Consider the following 16,663-nt stretch of genomic DNA (forward strand, 5'->3'; position numbering starts at 1 on the left):
TCAAGCTGGAAGCTTATTGCGACCAACATGCAACACACATGGAAAAAGAAATGGGGGGATCGGATTTGAAGGGGGGAGATGAGCGTCTAGGCCAGCACTGCAGTAGTGAATGTGAAGAAGGAGAGAAAATGGTCTGCATCTGTGGAATGCAAAGCTAGATTCTCTGAATATATAACTCTTTAAAGAATTATGTGCTCTATTTTTTTTTTTTAATTTTCCAAGCCATTTGCATATATTTACGTGCACTCATTTAACATGCGTGTATATATATATATATATAAGTTACAAATATATATATATATATATATATATATATATATATATATATATATATAAAAAGTTACATATATATATATATAAAGTTACAAATATATATATATATATATATATATAAAGTTACAAATGTATATATATATATAAAGTTACAAATGTATATATATATATAAAGTTACAAATGTATATATATATATAAAGTTACAAATGTATATATATATATAAAGTTACAAATGTATATATATATATAAAGTTACAAATGTATATATATATATAAAGTTACAAATGTATATATATATATATATATATATATATATATAAAGTTACAAAAATATATATAGCAATTAAGGCATTCTATAGGAGGATGAAATGCGGAAAATTCTGTGTTTTTTAATTGCCACATATCTATCTATATATCCATAATATATATAGTATAGTGATAATGTGCATGTATGTGTGTGTGCAAGAGGACAATTCTCAACCTATATACTCAACAAATTTTTGATCTACGGATTTGAAATTTGGTATATAGGTATTCAGACATGTGGAAACTTTTTAATCGGTTTTTACTGGAGAGAAAAAAAGAGCTACCAAAGGATCAAAATGTAAAAATTGGAGCTTGGTGTTGGTGGTGGTGGGGAGGTGGGTACTCAAATTTTTATGTCAGCTTCCTTATGTTGAGAACAAGGCCGATAGCCATTAGTTGCGTGCTCTCGTGTAATGAATGAATGCGTGAATGTAGGATTGACATGAAATTCTTAAAGATTTAGTTTATCTTTAAGAATTTCATGTCAATCCTACATTCACGAAAAATGGGCTGAAATGACTTAAATAAATAAAAAGTAAATGACTTAGAAGTATTTTAATGAACTTAAGGATGAATTGAATGACCTTAAGAATGACTTGAACGCTTAAAAAATAACTGGAATCCTTAAAAAACAACTTTTATGATCTGGAGAATGACTTGAATGGCTTTGAGACTGACTGGTTGTAAAGTGGGTGATCATTTTACATTAAATTAATACAGAAAAGTGATCCCCCACTTTATATCACAATGCTAAAAATATAAGTACAGCATGTAGTAAGAACAGATACTACACTTTGATCTTGGCCAAAAGACCAAGAAAAGGGTATTTATTTGCTCCCCCACCGAGCAAATTAGGCACATGGCCGATTTTTAATGTGAATAGTGAAGGGGAAATGGGGACTAACTCTCCGGGGAGTAGGGGAGCTGGATAGTGACAATTGGTATGAAGGGTTGCCCCTACATTGACCAAGGTCTTTTATGTGGGGTTTCCCCCACATATGGTCTTTGCTTGCAGTATCTGCCTGAACAGATACTACTTTGATCTTGGCCAAAAGGCCAAGAAAAGCGTAAAAAGCTAAGAACAGCATCTATTAACAACAGACCTTTGATCTTAACCAAAAAGGCCAAGCACAAAAGTGTTATGGACAGACCGACTGACTGACCGACGGAGTGACATAGAGTCGCTTGCATGCAACTAATAATTAGGTTTGAAAACACTTTTTGAACATCATGACAAGCTGACCCAATGGTTATCGTACTTTACTCACTGTTTTTAAGTTCTGGTTTCAATTTCAGCTAGACTTCTTTTTTTTTTTTACTTAGAACAAGTGAACTGTTTAGAAAAAACATAATATTCGCATGCACATGTCTCAGTTTCTTTCCGTTTTTTTTTTTTTTTTTTTTTTTTTTAAAGGAATTTAACATTACATTTCATACCGGGCAATGCTGGGTACATCTGCTAGTATACATATATATATATTAGAACCCCAGGATACGGTGGCCCTAGAATATGGTTTTCAGATTATAATGTGGAATACGAGGTTTTTCCGGACCCTGGTTACGGTATTTGCCTTGCCTTACGGTGTTATTTATGTTATTTGATTATATACATGTGTATTATATACTGTACTCTATTTTGTTACTAATTCTTAATGCCATATTCCAAAATTCTACTGTTATATATATATATATATATATATATATATATATATACACACACACACACATGAATATAGTTGTCAAATAAAACATACTTCAAATTAGAAGTTTCAATGCAAGTTACAAATTTACAAAGTTGTGTTTCTTGTTTTTTAATGCTTGTATAAAAGGATTGTCTACTTGAGAAGACCACTTGCACTCCCTTGAATCAACATACTCTCTTCATTATACGAGTCTAACAAATGAAAAGGTGGAATGCTCATCAATAACACAACCAAATCTATTCAAAATAACTATTTCTCACAATTTCTCATTATATACAAATTTCTTTGTTTCTATCAATTCTGTTCCATAATTGCACGACCAATCTCGAGGTGTTTTTGCAAACAAAAATATCTAGCATCAAAACTATTTTGTTAAGGACCCAGTTATGCCAAGTCTGCTACATGTCGGGATATTTGTGTATCATTCACTGTACTCTGGACACAAAGATGTGCAAACTGGGATGGAGGTTTCAGATTTAACGGACTTCAGCACTTTTCTATCTTGGCTAGTAACAGAAAGGTTTGGAAATGCATCATCCATCATGCTGTCCTAGCCTTCAGGGATATAAATGAGCTGGTTTGAGAGACTGAAGGAGTAGATGCAAACAGTATGAAGGCTTGCATACTGATAGAAACCAGACATTTACCTGCAACCAGTGTGTCTGGATCTGTCACCAGCGAGCCTGTAGCGCCTCAGCTGGATCTTTGTTTCGCAAAGCCAGGCCAAGAAGATTTATTACTTTAGATATTTCCACATTTATTGATTACCTTCCCCCTCCATATACCACCAAATAAATGTTTCACGCATCGAGAAACACAAATACACTAACTTCATTCCCTCCCAACCTTAAGTCATCAATTTCTATTAAAAATTCTGACATTTTTTGTTTTTTAAACAAAATTTTATTTTTACAAAATTTATTTTTCTTTTACTTGAAATAAATGGAGAGAATGAAAGCTTATAACAGATGATGATGAGGAGGGTTAAAAAAAAAAAAAAAAAAAAAAGATCGAGAGCCCTTAATATTAGGTTGGTGGGGGAGGAGGTAAGGAATGAAAAGATAAGGCGAACGAGAAAAAGTATAAAGAGATAAAAAGAAAATATGAAAGATGATGGAAATGTCAGGAAGTTTGCAAGTGATAAATTGGCAGGCTCAATAATGAGGGTTCAAAATGAAGGGATTGGGAGGAGGGTAATGGAGGAGTGAAAAATGTAAGTTGATTTTATGATCTTTAGTCAAACAAGACATGCTATGTCCCTTCTTGTGTAAATATGAATGAGAAAGAGTTGATCCAAAAATTAATGCTTTCATCAATTTGGCAATGTTGTATGTATGAGAATGCAGGAACTAGGAGTAAAATGAAAAAAAGAAACTGTCTTCGGGTAGATACAAAGAAATATAAAGGTAAGGGAGACACAGTCAACAGAGTGCGGAGAAATTGCAAGTAAAAGGAAGAGCAAGTATAGTGAGGAAGTTGCGAGGAGAAGGAAGAGTAAGAATGAAATGAAAAGTGGAGGGAAGAGTGAGTAGAAGAAAGAGTAGGCAGAGAATTATAGTAAAACAAGAGTGGATAAAAAGTTTAAACATCAGTATAGGAGATGCGAGGGAAAGGGAAGCAGAGAGAGCGAGGGAAAGGGAAGCAGAGAAAGTACAATGAGAGAAAACAAGAAAATTAAAGGAAACTGCAAATTGAATAAAAAAGAGAGAGCACTAAATAATGGAGAGAAATAGGAGCAGTAGAATGATAAAACGAGGCATAGAAAGGAGCATAAGATGGGATAGTGGGAGTAAGGGGCAAACACAGTGAAAGTGGAGGAGTAAAGGAAAAGGTTTTAATAAAAAAAAAAAAAAATTAAAAAAAAAATGAGTCTGTAGATTGAGGCAATGAAAAATCCAACACATTTAGCAGAAATACATTTTTGTCAAACTGCCCCCTGGTAAAATATAGGTTGATTTTATTATTTTATTTTTTTAATTAAAATGCTTATTTCCTAAGTGTAGAAGTTAGAGAGGACATTTAAAAATAGATTGCGATTGATGCACTTAAGTGCAAATATTAAATACATTAAAACAAATTAAGCCTGAAGAGTGAAGGCATAGAACCGAAGGCGTATGTTAATTCTATATTAATGCACTTCAAAGTGATTATGTATACATAAAATAATTTTGATCAAATGAGGCAAAATGTTGAAACAATGAATAGGAAATGTTAATAAACATGTAATACAACCAAAACAAAACTCATGTAGAGATGTACCCGTGATCCGTTGGGTCACAGTCACTACCACTATTTATTCTACTTTGATTTCGTTTAAGAATCCATAAACTGTGACGTATCTTAACACATTCTTCTTGCATAACTGATGTCTCTTTACTTTTACATTATTTTTTATTAACATCATTATTATCGTATAGAAGTATTAATATTTTTTATTATTCTTATATAGATGAAAAAAAAAAGGGGGGGGGGCTTATTTTGCGATTTAATTTGCATAAGTGTTTGTGGTATGTACATATGCAAATTAGAAAGCAACGGTAATAAAAAAGAAGTCGTGTTCTCTCTATGAAATATTAGAAGGTGGTTGAATTGCCAGAGTAAGAGGAAGTGCAAAGGAAATACATAGAGCCGAATGATTTGTTCAGTTAGTTCTAACTAGGACTATAACATATTCTTTTCCTTGTTTTGATTTTCAGGTATATATCCACTGATATCTTATATTTTTATGTGGAGTGATGTGGTTCTCGGTTGATTGTGTCATATATATATAATCAAGAGTAAAAACAATGAAAAGAATATGCTGTTGTCCTAGCTCGAGTTATAACTTATGGCTAAGTAAAACAAAGCTTTTTCAAGGATAACTCAATCACAGAACTAAAGTATATTTTATTAAAGTATGGATGAAAAATATGTCTTGAGGAAACAAAGATTGATAACACACATTTTATATATATATATATATATATATATATATATATATATAGACACACACACACACAATAAAAATGGGAATCTGTAACCAAAAAATCGTTCTTCAACACCTAACAAATAAAATAAAAATGAAAGGAAAAAAAAAATGTCTTTAAGACAATATAAGAATGCAAAGAGTATAATTAAAGAATTTTCATGGCATGGAGCAATCCACCTGCACCTGAAATAATTCATTTTCACCTGAGACAATAATAAGAATCAAAAGAAAAATGATTAAGTGACATACCAAAGTTTATAAAAGTTACAATAAATAAATACCATTGAAATATATAGAGTTGCTTCTGTTCCCAAAAATCTGACAACGACACCAATATAATCGTGCAGTCTAACGACAACATTTAACAGTGAATCAATAGACAACAACACAAAATAAAAATCTTCAGATCAAAAGACTGAAAGGATTGGTCCGTCAGGAATGTCAATGCCACTTGTCAAAATATTTGGAAATCTCTGCAGCCTCTGTTCAGAATTACAAATCTGTTATTTAATTTGCATATATATATATATATATATATATATATATATATATATATATATATATACACAAATTAAATATATTTTAATTATAAATAAAATTAGGTATCTGGATATCCTACTTCACATAGGAGAATCATTTTTTACATCTATATAATAAAAGAAATTAAGTAGAATTTGATGATTGAAGTAGACGGCTTTACAAGAACTTGTTTACATTGGATTTGAAAACGACTATGTTATAGTCAGCTGTGAAGCAGCTCTGCAGTATTATGCCCCACGGATGGGTAGTTCTAGGAAAGAAATTTTGTTCATGGAATTTATATTTAGTTTTAGACATAGATTGAGAACGAGGGAAATTGTTGGCAGTTGTTGTAGCTAGACGAGTGTTTGTTGCAAATATTTTATGGGCAAGAGGGCATAGATTGGAGCTCAGTCGAGCACATGACATGAAAATAAAGATAGAAAAGAGAAATTCCCAACGTCTTTTCTGTGAGTAAAAATATAATAGGGAGGTGAAAAGGACATTATCCACTAGATTTCAAATATGATTTTGTACCCCGTCAAGACAGGAAATGGTGCTCTGAGCAGTTCCTCTCTAGATATGGCAACAGTACTTCACCCTTAGGATGTATTTGGTTCTTATACAGATAGAGGATTGTGTTGGGAAAGAAATGACTTCTGGAACAGTAGAATGATCCAACCATTTTTCCAACAACTTGGCAACGGATTTGATGCAAGTCTTCTATTTAAAATCAGAAGTGAAGGTCAATACCAGAGGCTTGTCAAAGCAGTGGGATGAGAGTGGGAATGTTTCCTCAAAACGAGAGCCATTCATTTTAATAAGTTCACCAGAAGTTAATCAGAAATGTACGATTCAAATGTAAGTGCAATTTACAAACATAATTATATAGTCGATTAAAAACTGATAATGTTTGTAAAAGCTTCAATGAATAAAACAAACTCATCCTCTACATAACAGCAGTTGTCAATAGGAAATGGAAAACAATTGGAAAGATGGCCGAATCTAACTCCAAATTTTAATGGCATCATGATTAGCAAAGGTGGATTCCTTCATATATGTATAAACAATCATTTTAATTTTCAATGGAAATTTTTTTTTTTTTACATTATTTGAATTCTTCGGACTACTGTTCTCATCTTCAGTATTATTCTAAGGTTTCAACCGAAATAATCTCCAACTTTGTTTATGTGTATCTTGTCATACTCTGGAATTTTTGTTGAATTCTAGCATCTTTTTCTCCTGTGATCAAACATGCAATTTGTATTCTTAGTATTAACCTAAACGTAAATCACAGCAAAAACACGTTGTCAGATCAACAAAGTTAAGCCTGGCCAGTACCAGATGGGTGACCATTTAGGAAGGTGAGATGCTGTATGTACCGCGAGGTAAAATACCAGTTTGGAAAACTGGCGCGGTCTATCCTTTTCACGAGGGTAGCTAGGCCACTCTTAAGCCATGGTAGGCAACCTATCTAGCAATGGCGTCACGATAGCCCTGGCGAAACATCAAGTATTCAGCTATGGACAAGATTTGAATTACACTAAAAACTCATGTCGTTAGTTCAATCTCGGCTGCAGGTACATGTTACATTAGTATTACTTGCGCTGCAAATTACTTCAGACAGCTATCTGGTCATGATCGATAGAACAAGAGTATGCTACTCCCGTGGATTAAATAAAGGGTTCTGTTTGAAATACCATGCAAATACATCAGAAGAAGGTCAGAGGTTACATCGACCAAACCGTTGTGAGAATAATACTGAAGATGAGAACACTAATTATCAGTCCTCATCTAAAAGTCCAGAAACATAAGAACATTGTCTTTTAAAGGCAGGTCAACTTACCAATATGATCATCTTATTACTACTAATCAACACATGAAGAATTGCTTTAAAATTTTTAGTTATGCCCTATTCATCTTTCAAATGGAACGTTTGGGAAACAATTTGCATTTCCTGTTGACAAACTTTGTGTTACGAATTTAGTAGAAATCAATTATCAATTTTTTTTGGAGTTCTTTCATAGTTTGACACTTAAAATTGATATACATTTATTAACATTTCCAACATTTCTGATAAACATTAACAAGAAGGAGGGGGGGGGCTGTAGACAAAAGTAAAATTTCCTTGAAAGAGAGAGAAAAATAAAATCTAAATAATTTTAGGATTTATTCTTAATAATTACCATTTTCTTTTTCTCTCTAAAAATAAACATTTTCGATATAATTTTCTATTCTATACGAAAATTTGCACTCGAGAAAGTGATGAAACATGAATCTGGAAATCTAACCTCAAGCAATTTTTTAGAATGCATCTACAAATATCTATAAGAAGATCCATCTTTCATGATTCAGTATTAGACGGCATTTACATCAGTAAAGGTGCAGATTAAAATGGACATAACTTATTTCAGATGAATCCAAACATCTTTATAAGAGGCTCTTCAATTTGAAATCCCATTTTCAATACTGTTAATTTTGAAATAGCAGTTTCTTGGTCTGTCATGCTTGTTTGAAATAGCATTTTCGTTGGTTTGTCACATTTGTGTTTAAAAACGTATTTTCATTGCTTCATCATACTTTGAAAAAGCTTTCATCAATCAGTCATATTTAAGTTTGAGATTTATCATGCTTAAGTTGGAAATAGACTTTTTAATCGATCAGTCATGCTTAAGTTAAAAATAGCATATTTGTCAATTTATCACACTTAAGTTTGAATTAGTATTTTAATCAATCAGTCATGCTTAACTTTGAGATAACATTCTTAGGTCTCCGATGCCTCCGTTCAGTTTAGAAAGACAAAGAATACCATCAGTAGGGGCAGCTGCATGTGTAAGGCAAGGGTTACCCAATCACCAACCACACCTCTCCTGAATTGGCACTGCTTGAGTGCAGTGGCAAGGAGAAGTCCAGGCCAATTGGAAACAATGCCAAGATAAGCAGAGAACACATATAGCACTTGGAAGACCCAAATGATCACCCATTTAGTACTGACCAGGTTCAATGTTGCTTAACTTTGGTGATCCAACGAGAATCAGTGCGTGAACATGATTGTGCCATACATAAGGTGTCCACACATTTATAAAATCTGCTAGACTCAAGTTTGAAATAACATGTTCATGGCTACGAGTCTGGAAACATATCGAAGGCATCTTGTAACTTTTCAGTTTGAACGGATGCATCTTAAGAATGGTTTCATCCTTGTTCTTGCAATTTTCTTTAATAAAAAAAAATGTTGCTCTTTTTAGGGGAGGGGTGGTTAATTCTTGAAGGTGGACGTAATTCAGAATGAATATTTCGTTATTGTCACCATTGGTTATCATTATTAGCATCACATGAACAACACAAAACAAAAGTAAAATAAAAAGAAAAGTACTTTTTTTCCTTTTCAAACACCAAGTAATACAAGCAAACAAAAACGGCCATATTGTTAAGCACAACAACTAATTTTCTAAGATGATAAAGAAATAATGAACCAACAAGATGGAAATAACTGAAAAATGATGAAATACAACATAAAAAATCAGACGTTAAATGCAAATCTAATGCAGCAGCAGCATTGACTGGAGGAATGGATAAAAAATATTAAAAAAAAAAAAAGAGGGGAAGAAGATTAACCTTGACAGCATAATCAATTTGAAGCAAGAAAAATTTTTTTTTACTAAAAATGAAATGTTTTTAAAGGAAATTTTTCAATGCTTTTATATTTAATTTTTCTAATCTGGCAAAAAATGATATAAAGCAAGAATTGTTTCTTTTAAATCACGAGTTCATTTTATTTGAAAACAATATTTTATTTTTGAGATTTAGTTTTGCAACTGTCATCATGATTATTGTTATATATGACTCTTAGACTAGAAGGTCTACTCGGTATAACCTGGGCATGGATAGCAAAACAAAGACATTATATATAACAAAACAAAAAGATTAAGTTTGAACAGATTTGTTTAATTTGGAGGTCTAAATTAAATATATCTTAAATAATGTTGTTGGTTTTAGCTTGAACTATTATTATGCTCTTTATGTAATATTGAGCAACCGCTGCCATATTAAAAGTTACTTTGGTATATAAAGTATAATTTTGTTTCTTATATTCTTAATATGATTATAACTATTTTAACACACACACATACATACTAGCAGAGAGACCTGACATTTCCTAAAATTGAATGATGATCAACAAATGTGCCATACTTCCAATACGTTTATCATCAAAATCAATGAGATCCCCATTTTTTTTTTTTTCAATCAAATCAATTGATTGCCATTTTTTTTTTTTCGATTATTGATTTTAGATACTTATTGGAGCATTCTGATGCAAAACCTAGCTAAAAACACTCTCAGATACATAAAATACATTTCTGTGAAATTAAAAAAAAAATCGGATCAACAATTTCAAAGTTCATAGGCAATGAACTTGCACACACACTGTGCCATATATATATATATAAAATAGAAAGTTAGATTCCAATACCCATATATTTCTTCACCTTTCAAAAATCCAATACTTGACAAATGAAAAAATTGAATGCCTACTGGAAAGAATTTGAATACTTATTGGACTGAAGTAAAATAAAGCAAATAAAGAGAGAAACTTGAATGCCTACAAGACACTGTTCTCGAGTCTCTCTCTCTCTCTCTCTACAGGCGATTTTCAGGTCAACTTGGCATGAGAATACTTCCCCTACAAGTAAACCCTGACTAAATATTCAAAATCACATAGTATTCACTGCCCAAACAAGATCGCCTCAGTATAGATAACCCACGAGGAATGGTGTACCTTCTCCAAATGATGTTACCTCAAGTAACAGTATGAAGCTGGATACTCCACCAGACTAGATAAATTCTTGTAAGACCAAGAGACCACAACAAAGGTATACTATATCATTTAAATAGTTGGTTGGAGAAAGGAAAATTATGTTCTCAACTTCTTTACTAATTCAGTATTTGAGAGGTAAAGAAGAACTTTAATGGAATATTTGAATATCTCTGCATCTCATATACTGTTAGCCCCAGTGAGTGGGCCTCCTTGATTTCTGAGAACTTCAACTAAAGTAAAATGAAACATAAAAACAACAAATGCAAGTTTTGCCATGCAGAAGTAGAGGGTGTGGGCCACCTGACCTCCAGCTGTAAGGTTCTGCTCGAGAACGGCTACTATATAATGCAACACAATGGAGTGTCTAAATATCTCCACTGGATTATCTGTAAGAAATTGAATATCGAATGCAGCAACAAATCCCGGGAACATATACTAGAAAGAACAGTTGTGAATAAGTCATAAACCATCTACTATGACTACGCGATTACTACAGCCACATACTTTGAAAACAGAATGGTTAGAATCGTAAAAAGATCTCTCAGCTGGAATTCATGAGATAGCAGATTAATGCTTAGCATCCAGTAGGATGCCCCATCCCCAGATTGAACAAAATAAGAAAATTAAAAAAAAAAACAAAAAAAAACAAAGATATATATATATATATATATATATATATATATATATATATATCCTAGATTTACCATAAGTGTGACTCTTTAGAAGGAAAATCGTGTCCATTAACATCAGAAAAAACACAAAAAAAAACTAATAAAACTCAGTGTTAAAGTATTCAATAGGAGGAAAATAATATCTGAACAATATACCTCAAGAATTTTACCAAATTGTAATCGGCACTATCTGGGATTCAAGAATGTCAGTTTAATTTTTAATAAGAGTGTGTAATTCATGCACAATATTATTGTAGAAATTTAAAAAAAAAAAAAATGCTTGTGCAAGAGAAATAACCAATATTTTGACACAAATGTTAAAGAGTTATCTCCCTTAAATCTTCAAATGCTTACATTGTTACATTAAAAATAAAACAAAAAAAAAAAACAGTAAAAGACTTATTTTAGAAGAACAAGTTTTACAACTCTCATGATAGTTAAATAATTGTAAGAAATAAATATGCTGTTATTTATTAGAAAAATTTTACCAATCTTCCTGTCTGGAATAAGCATTTTTTGGGAAAGAAACTAATGTTGTTATTATTATTATTAGTAGTAGTAGTAGTAGTAGTAGTAGTATTTCTTCAGAGAACGCAGCATGGCGATGAATAAAACTTAGCTAGGCAGAATCAAATATTTAGGTCTAAGTTGAAAATTCAACAGATTTACTTTTATAATTTAAATAAATATTTTATATTTTGACGTTTATGTGTGTGCATATAGCTAATATGCGATAAAATATATTTTAAATATTTATTCTATCTTTCAACATTTAGAAATACAATTATTGTTATTTCGAACTAAAATATTCAACTTCAATTTTCTGGTCTTCAGTGTTATAGAATATAACAAAACTATATATATATATATATATATATATATATATATATATATATATATATATGTGTGAGAAACATTTGTATTTAGAGGCTTCATGTTTGCAAAATGGCTTCTTTTTCATAGACTTATTTCCTGTTAGCAAATTGACAACATTCATTATCTTGAAAACTAGAAAGTTCGTAATCATGTTTCAGGCAATTGATGATAATTATATTTGAAATCATCGGATGCAGTCCCCGATTCCCTCTTTTTATTCTTTAATATAATAAAAAAGAAAAGCAATATACAGATGTACATAATAATGATAATATAATAATAGTAAGATGCATATCATAGTTTTAATGATTCTAAGATAACAGACATTTGCCAATCATTAAGAAAAGTAATGTTTCAATTTGTAGAAATATCAGAACGAAATGTTCAATTCAAAGGATAAAATTGAATAAAAATCAGCACAAATTTATAATCTTAGTTACAGCACACACGCACACATATACATATAGGCTGATCATAAAGATATCTCATAAAAACGGGTTCATTTTAGTAACTTGTCTTCTCTCAACTAACGTTCATCAAAAAATATGCTGCTAAAATTTAAAAGAAATGAGTCAAAGACATTATATAGTCAACAAGCGATATCACCCGGTGCTACCCAGGAGTTTTCTTACTTAAATTTTGCTTCTTTTTTTTTTGTTTGTAAAAATCAGATAAATATTTTTTTTATATATTTTTTTTAACTCCTAAATTTATAAATAAGCCAAGAGCTTAGTCAGCAAGCAACTTGATAATTATTACATGATGAATGCAGAGAGGGGGGAGACTGGTTATGTAGTACCAGCATTGTGCATGAATGAAGAGAAGAGAGTATATTTTAGTGGTTTGAAACAGGATTTGGATGTAATGCATATAAATACATCAGAGTTCTTCCTCACAAGAATAGTATTGGCTAGTGTAAGCCATTAATACGGACCGGTATAGTAGTCTGGGAGAGACATTGAAAGCTACAACTACTAATAACCATTCATTAATATGACTTCAAGATTGTATTACTCAATTACTATAGCCAAAACCACTCAGCTACTTTCAATGAAAGTTTTTTTTTTTCCTGGAACATACGCAATTAAAAAAAAGATGTTTTCGTTTCCACTATTGCATTAGTGTTTGGATTTCTGCATTGATACACTCACTGTATCTAGTCACACTGATGAATTTTGAAAAGACAAAACAACTGTCTACAGATCACTATGTATTAGTAAACAGGCTCGAACCCTTAACGCGCCAGCGGAAAAAGAGGTGAAAAAAAAAACAAAAAAAAAAACGATCTTATCAATGCGTCTACTGCAATTGTGACATCACGAGTGGTCAAAATAACATCTTTTATGCGACATCAGGTTTGAATGACTTGCAAAAATGTCAACGAAAAAAAAATACGATCGTCCTTGTAGAAAACTGCCCAGTTGAGGATGAAGGAACTAATGTTTTTGGGCAATTTTTCGATATTTGTCGTCTGAAGGGTCGAGCTTCAAAAGGATACTGATCTTGTGAAAATCAGTTGCCTCTGTCGAAAATTTTAGGCAGACACACAAACATACATACATTTAAATAGACAGGTGAGATTTATATAATAGATTAGCGGGGAGTACCCGGCGTTGCTCAGGTGTTTGTAGGTGTGTGTGTTGGGGGGGGGGATCAGAACAAAAAGGAAACTTAACGATAGCGATTTTAAAAATGGGGGAAAAAAAAGAGAGGGGGTTGGTGGCAGGTAGGCTCGAACCCGTAGCCTTGAGGCCTATAGGCTGAGCCTGAACACCTGTGCTACAGCGACAGTGGCAATGTAAGAGTGATTAAAACACGAGTCAAGTTAAAAAAGAGTAAGTGAAGGAGGTTTAATTGACAGGTGGCCGCTTAATGAGGTTATCGCGGGAGCGTTACGACGACATAAGCAATGGCTATTCAGCAGTGAATATTTTTAGTGTGGGACAGTTTTAATAATTTTTTTTTGGGGGGGGGGGGGAGCTCCCCCGTTTATTATTAGGGGAGGAGTAATAAAACAATTGTCTGATATGACGGCGAAGCCGACGTTGACCAAACGTTTAGCTCTTTTTTTTTTTTTTAATTATTATACTGTAAAATGAAAGCAACGGTGGTCCGAAAATGTGAAATATTTAACGTTTCAAAGTCGGGCAAATTAAATAGACAGGCAACCCCTGTTGTTAAGCTGTAGATATTATGATTTAGAGGTCATATAAAAAGTTTTAAGAAGGAGCGAGCAGGCCCCGGCAAAAAGCCTTTTGCAGGCATGCACAAAAAGTGTACATACATACATACATCCACACATTTTCGCTTTTATATTTATAGATGTCCATGGCAACAAAACAGTCACTAAATATTAAAGACTAGCAGACACTCTCGCATTACTCAAAAATGTACTCCCTCCAGCCCAGAACCACATATTAGTGATTTAGTTTTCAAGTTAAAATAAAACGTAATAATGGATATCTAGCATGAAGGATAACCCACAGTTTTATTAAACCTTTTAGTATGTAATACTTCCACTGAAGTCCTTGTAAAACTTTACTTAAGATTCTTATGATAGAACTCTGATTTCAATTGCATCCTAATATAGCGCATTCATATTACGAATTACAAATTAATATAAAAGAAACAAACTAAAAGGCTTCCTTTGAAAGTAGATGTCTCCCTGCCTGAGAATAATGAAGTATGTATAAATATTTGTATATATTTCAGTAAACAAAATTTGTATATATTTCAGGAAAGACAACTTTTTCCCCCCATTTTACAGGGGAGTCCCCACTTATCAAGGCCCAAAAGCCACTTGAGAATCGGGGTTAATGAGTATATGGTGATCACTGAGTGATTGTAGTGATGTAAATTGGGTATAATTTAATTATTTAAGGGGATGGTTTAATAAGAACTTGTTTACATTGGGCTTGAAGATGATCATGTTGTAGTCAGTTGGAAAGCAGACAAGCAGAACAGTTCCACGAGCTGGCAGTTCTAAGAGAGAAGCCTTGTTCATGTGATCTGCTTTTTGATTTTGGCACATATAGTGCTTGAGGGAAATTGTTGATAGTGCTCAAAATCAAAACTTTTAAAAGCACAAGAATTAAAAACTAATGGTAAGTGGACAAATTAGGACGTTGGTTTAATAAATCAAACCAGTAAAGATAGAGTATGTAAAAAATTACACAACCAAAGTAAAGAAAGTCCATGTAAATCACTTTCATGAACGCTATCCATGAACAATCTACTCTCTTTTTCTCTCAACTGGTTGAACATATATAAAAATTATGAGTCTTTTAACAATTAAATTAGATTCAAAAACTTAACCAAAGACAACACAGTTCAAATTGACAAAGGTTGCAAATGCTGAAATAAGATAAAGAATAAAGGAAACTATAAAACTTCTTTAAAACAAGTGTAAATATCTAACACCAATTTTGTACCCTGTCTAGTCTAATTTGCTTTTAAAAACATTGAAATGTATTTCCCTGACCCTTGTCATATATGGTTCTGCCCTAATGGTTTCTCTAAAACAAAACAGATTTTGATGGTTTGAAGAAAGCATTAAGTAATGTAGCTATAAACCTTACAAAACATAAAAATGAACTAACGGAAACAAACATATAAAGAAAGATAAAGGATGAATTACCAGAAACAAAAACTGAACACCTTTTATTTATCTTTGAAATACGTAAAGTGAATAAGTCACACAAAAAAAGGACAAAATAAATGAATAAAAATTAATAATAAATTGAAATTATTCTTAATTAGAAAAGCGTTTTCTAAGTTTTGCCATAACAGAAATTTCAATCTATTTCGATAAAGCATTTCCATATCCTGTGTTTTTAAATTTGACCTTGTCTTCTGTTTATTGATTCCAGTTAGTGGTAATTATGTTTAAATTCCAGATTAAAATATTAACATCACATTCTGAACGTGAACAATTTCATTTTTATTTTAGTTATATACAAGAATCTTTGACAGCCTTGATGAAACAGTGATATAAAAACAAAAAAGGTTTGTAATATCTAAAATTCTCAACTTTACACTCACATAGCATTGAATCGATTTTTGATTCCAACTAGCCACTTTATATTCTTCTTTCTTCTTGTGCAAAAAATTAATGCGTTTCGATTTGATTCTTTACTTATTCTAGCTAGCAATATTGTGACAATAGCAATTTTTATTGGTGATCATCAAAACAGTTTCTGTAGGTTATTCTCAAGCTTTCACATAAACAATTATATTTGCTTGGATTGAATATTATACTATTCATTTCAGGTGATACAATATTTTGCTTTTGAAAACATATTTGCAGTTTTGCTAGTAAAGTTGTTTAAAAGGGAAACTTGATTTGTTGATAATGGAAAACAGCTACTGTATTGAGAATGTTGTGCTATTTTTTTTCACAAACAAAACAGCAGTTGGGCAATTATAACAATTTAAACTTACACAGAAATAATTAATTTCATAAAATGTCCTGAAGATAATTCCTTTTACCCCATCTCTATACTGATAACATTATATGATCGCTTTTTA

General features: G+C 31.9%; 1 protein-coding gene and 1 pseudogene across 34 annotated transcripts in view; both read right to left on the reverse strand.

Moving 5' to 3' along the window:
* LOC145297554 (serine/threonine-protein kinase mig-15-like) overlaps positions 1 to 16,663 on the reverse strand; it is a 1,203,941-nt gene that overhangs the window by 356,469 nt on the left and 830,809 nt on the right. The gene's annotated exons all lie outside the window — the stretch shown is intronic.
* LOC145298015 (U2 spliceosomal RNA) lies at positions 1,257 to 1,405 on the reverse strand (annotated as a pseudogene).

The sequence above is a fragment of the Euprymna scolopes genome, chromosome 18 (genome assembly GCF_053919585.1).
Source record: "Euprymna scolopes isolate OS-2025 chromosome 18, ASM5391958v1, whole genome shotgun sequence".
In the NCBI taxonomy this organism is placed as follows: domain Eukaryota; kingdom Metazoa; phylum Mollusca; class Cephalopoda; order Sepiida; family Sepiolidae; genus Euprymna; species Euprymna scolopes.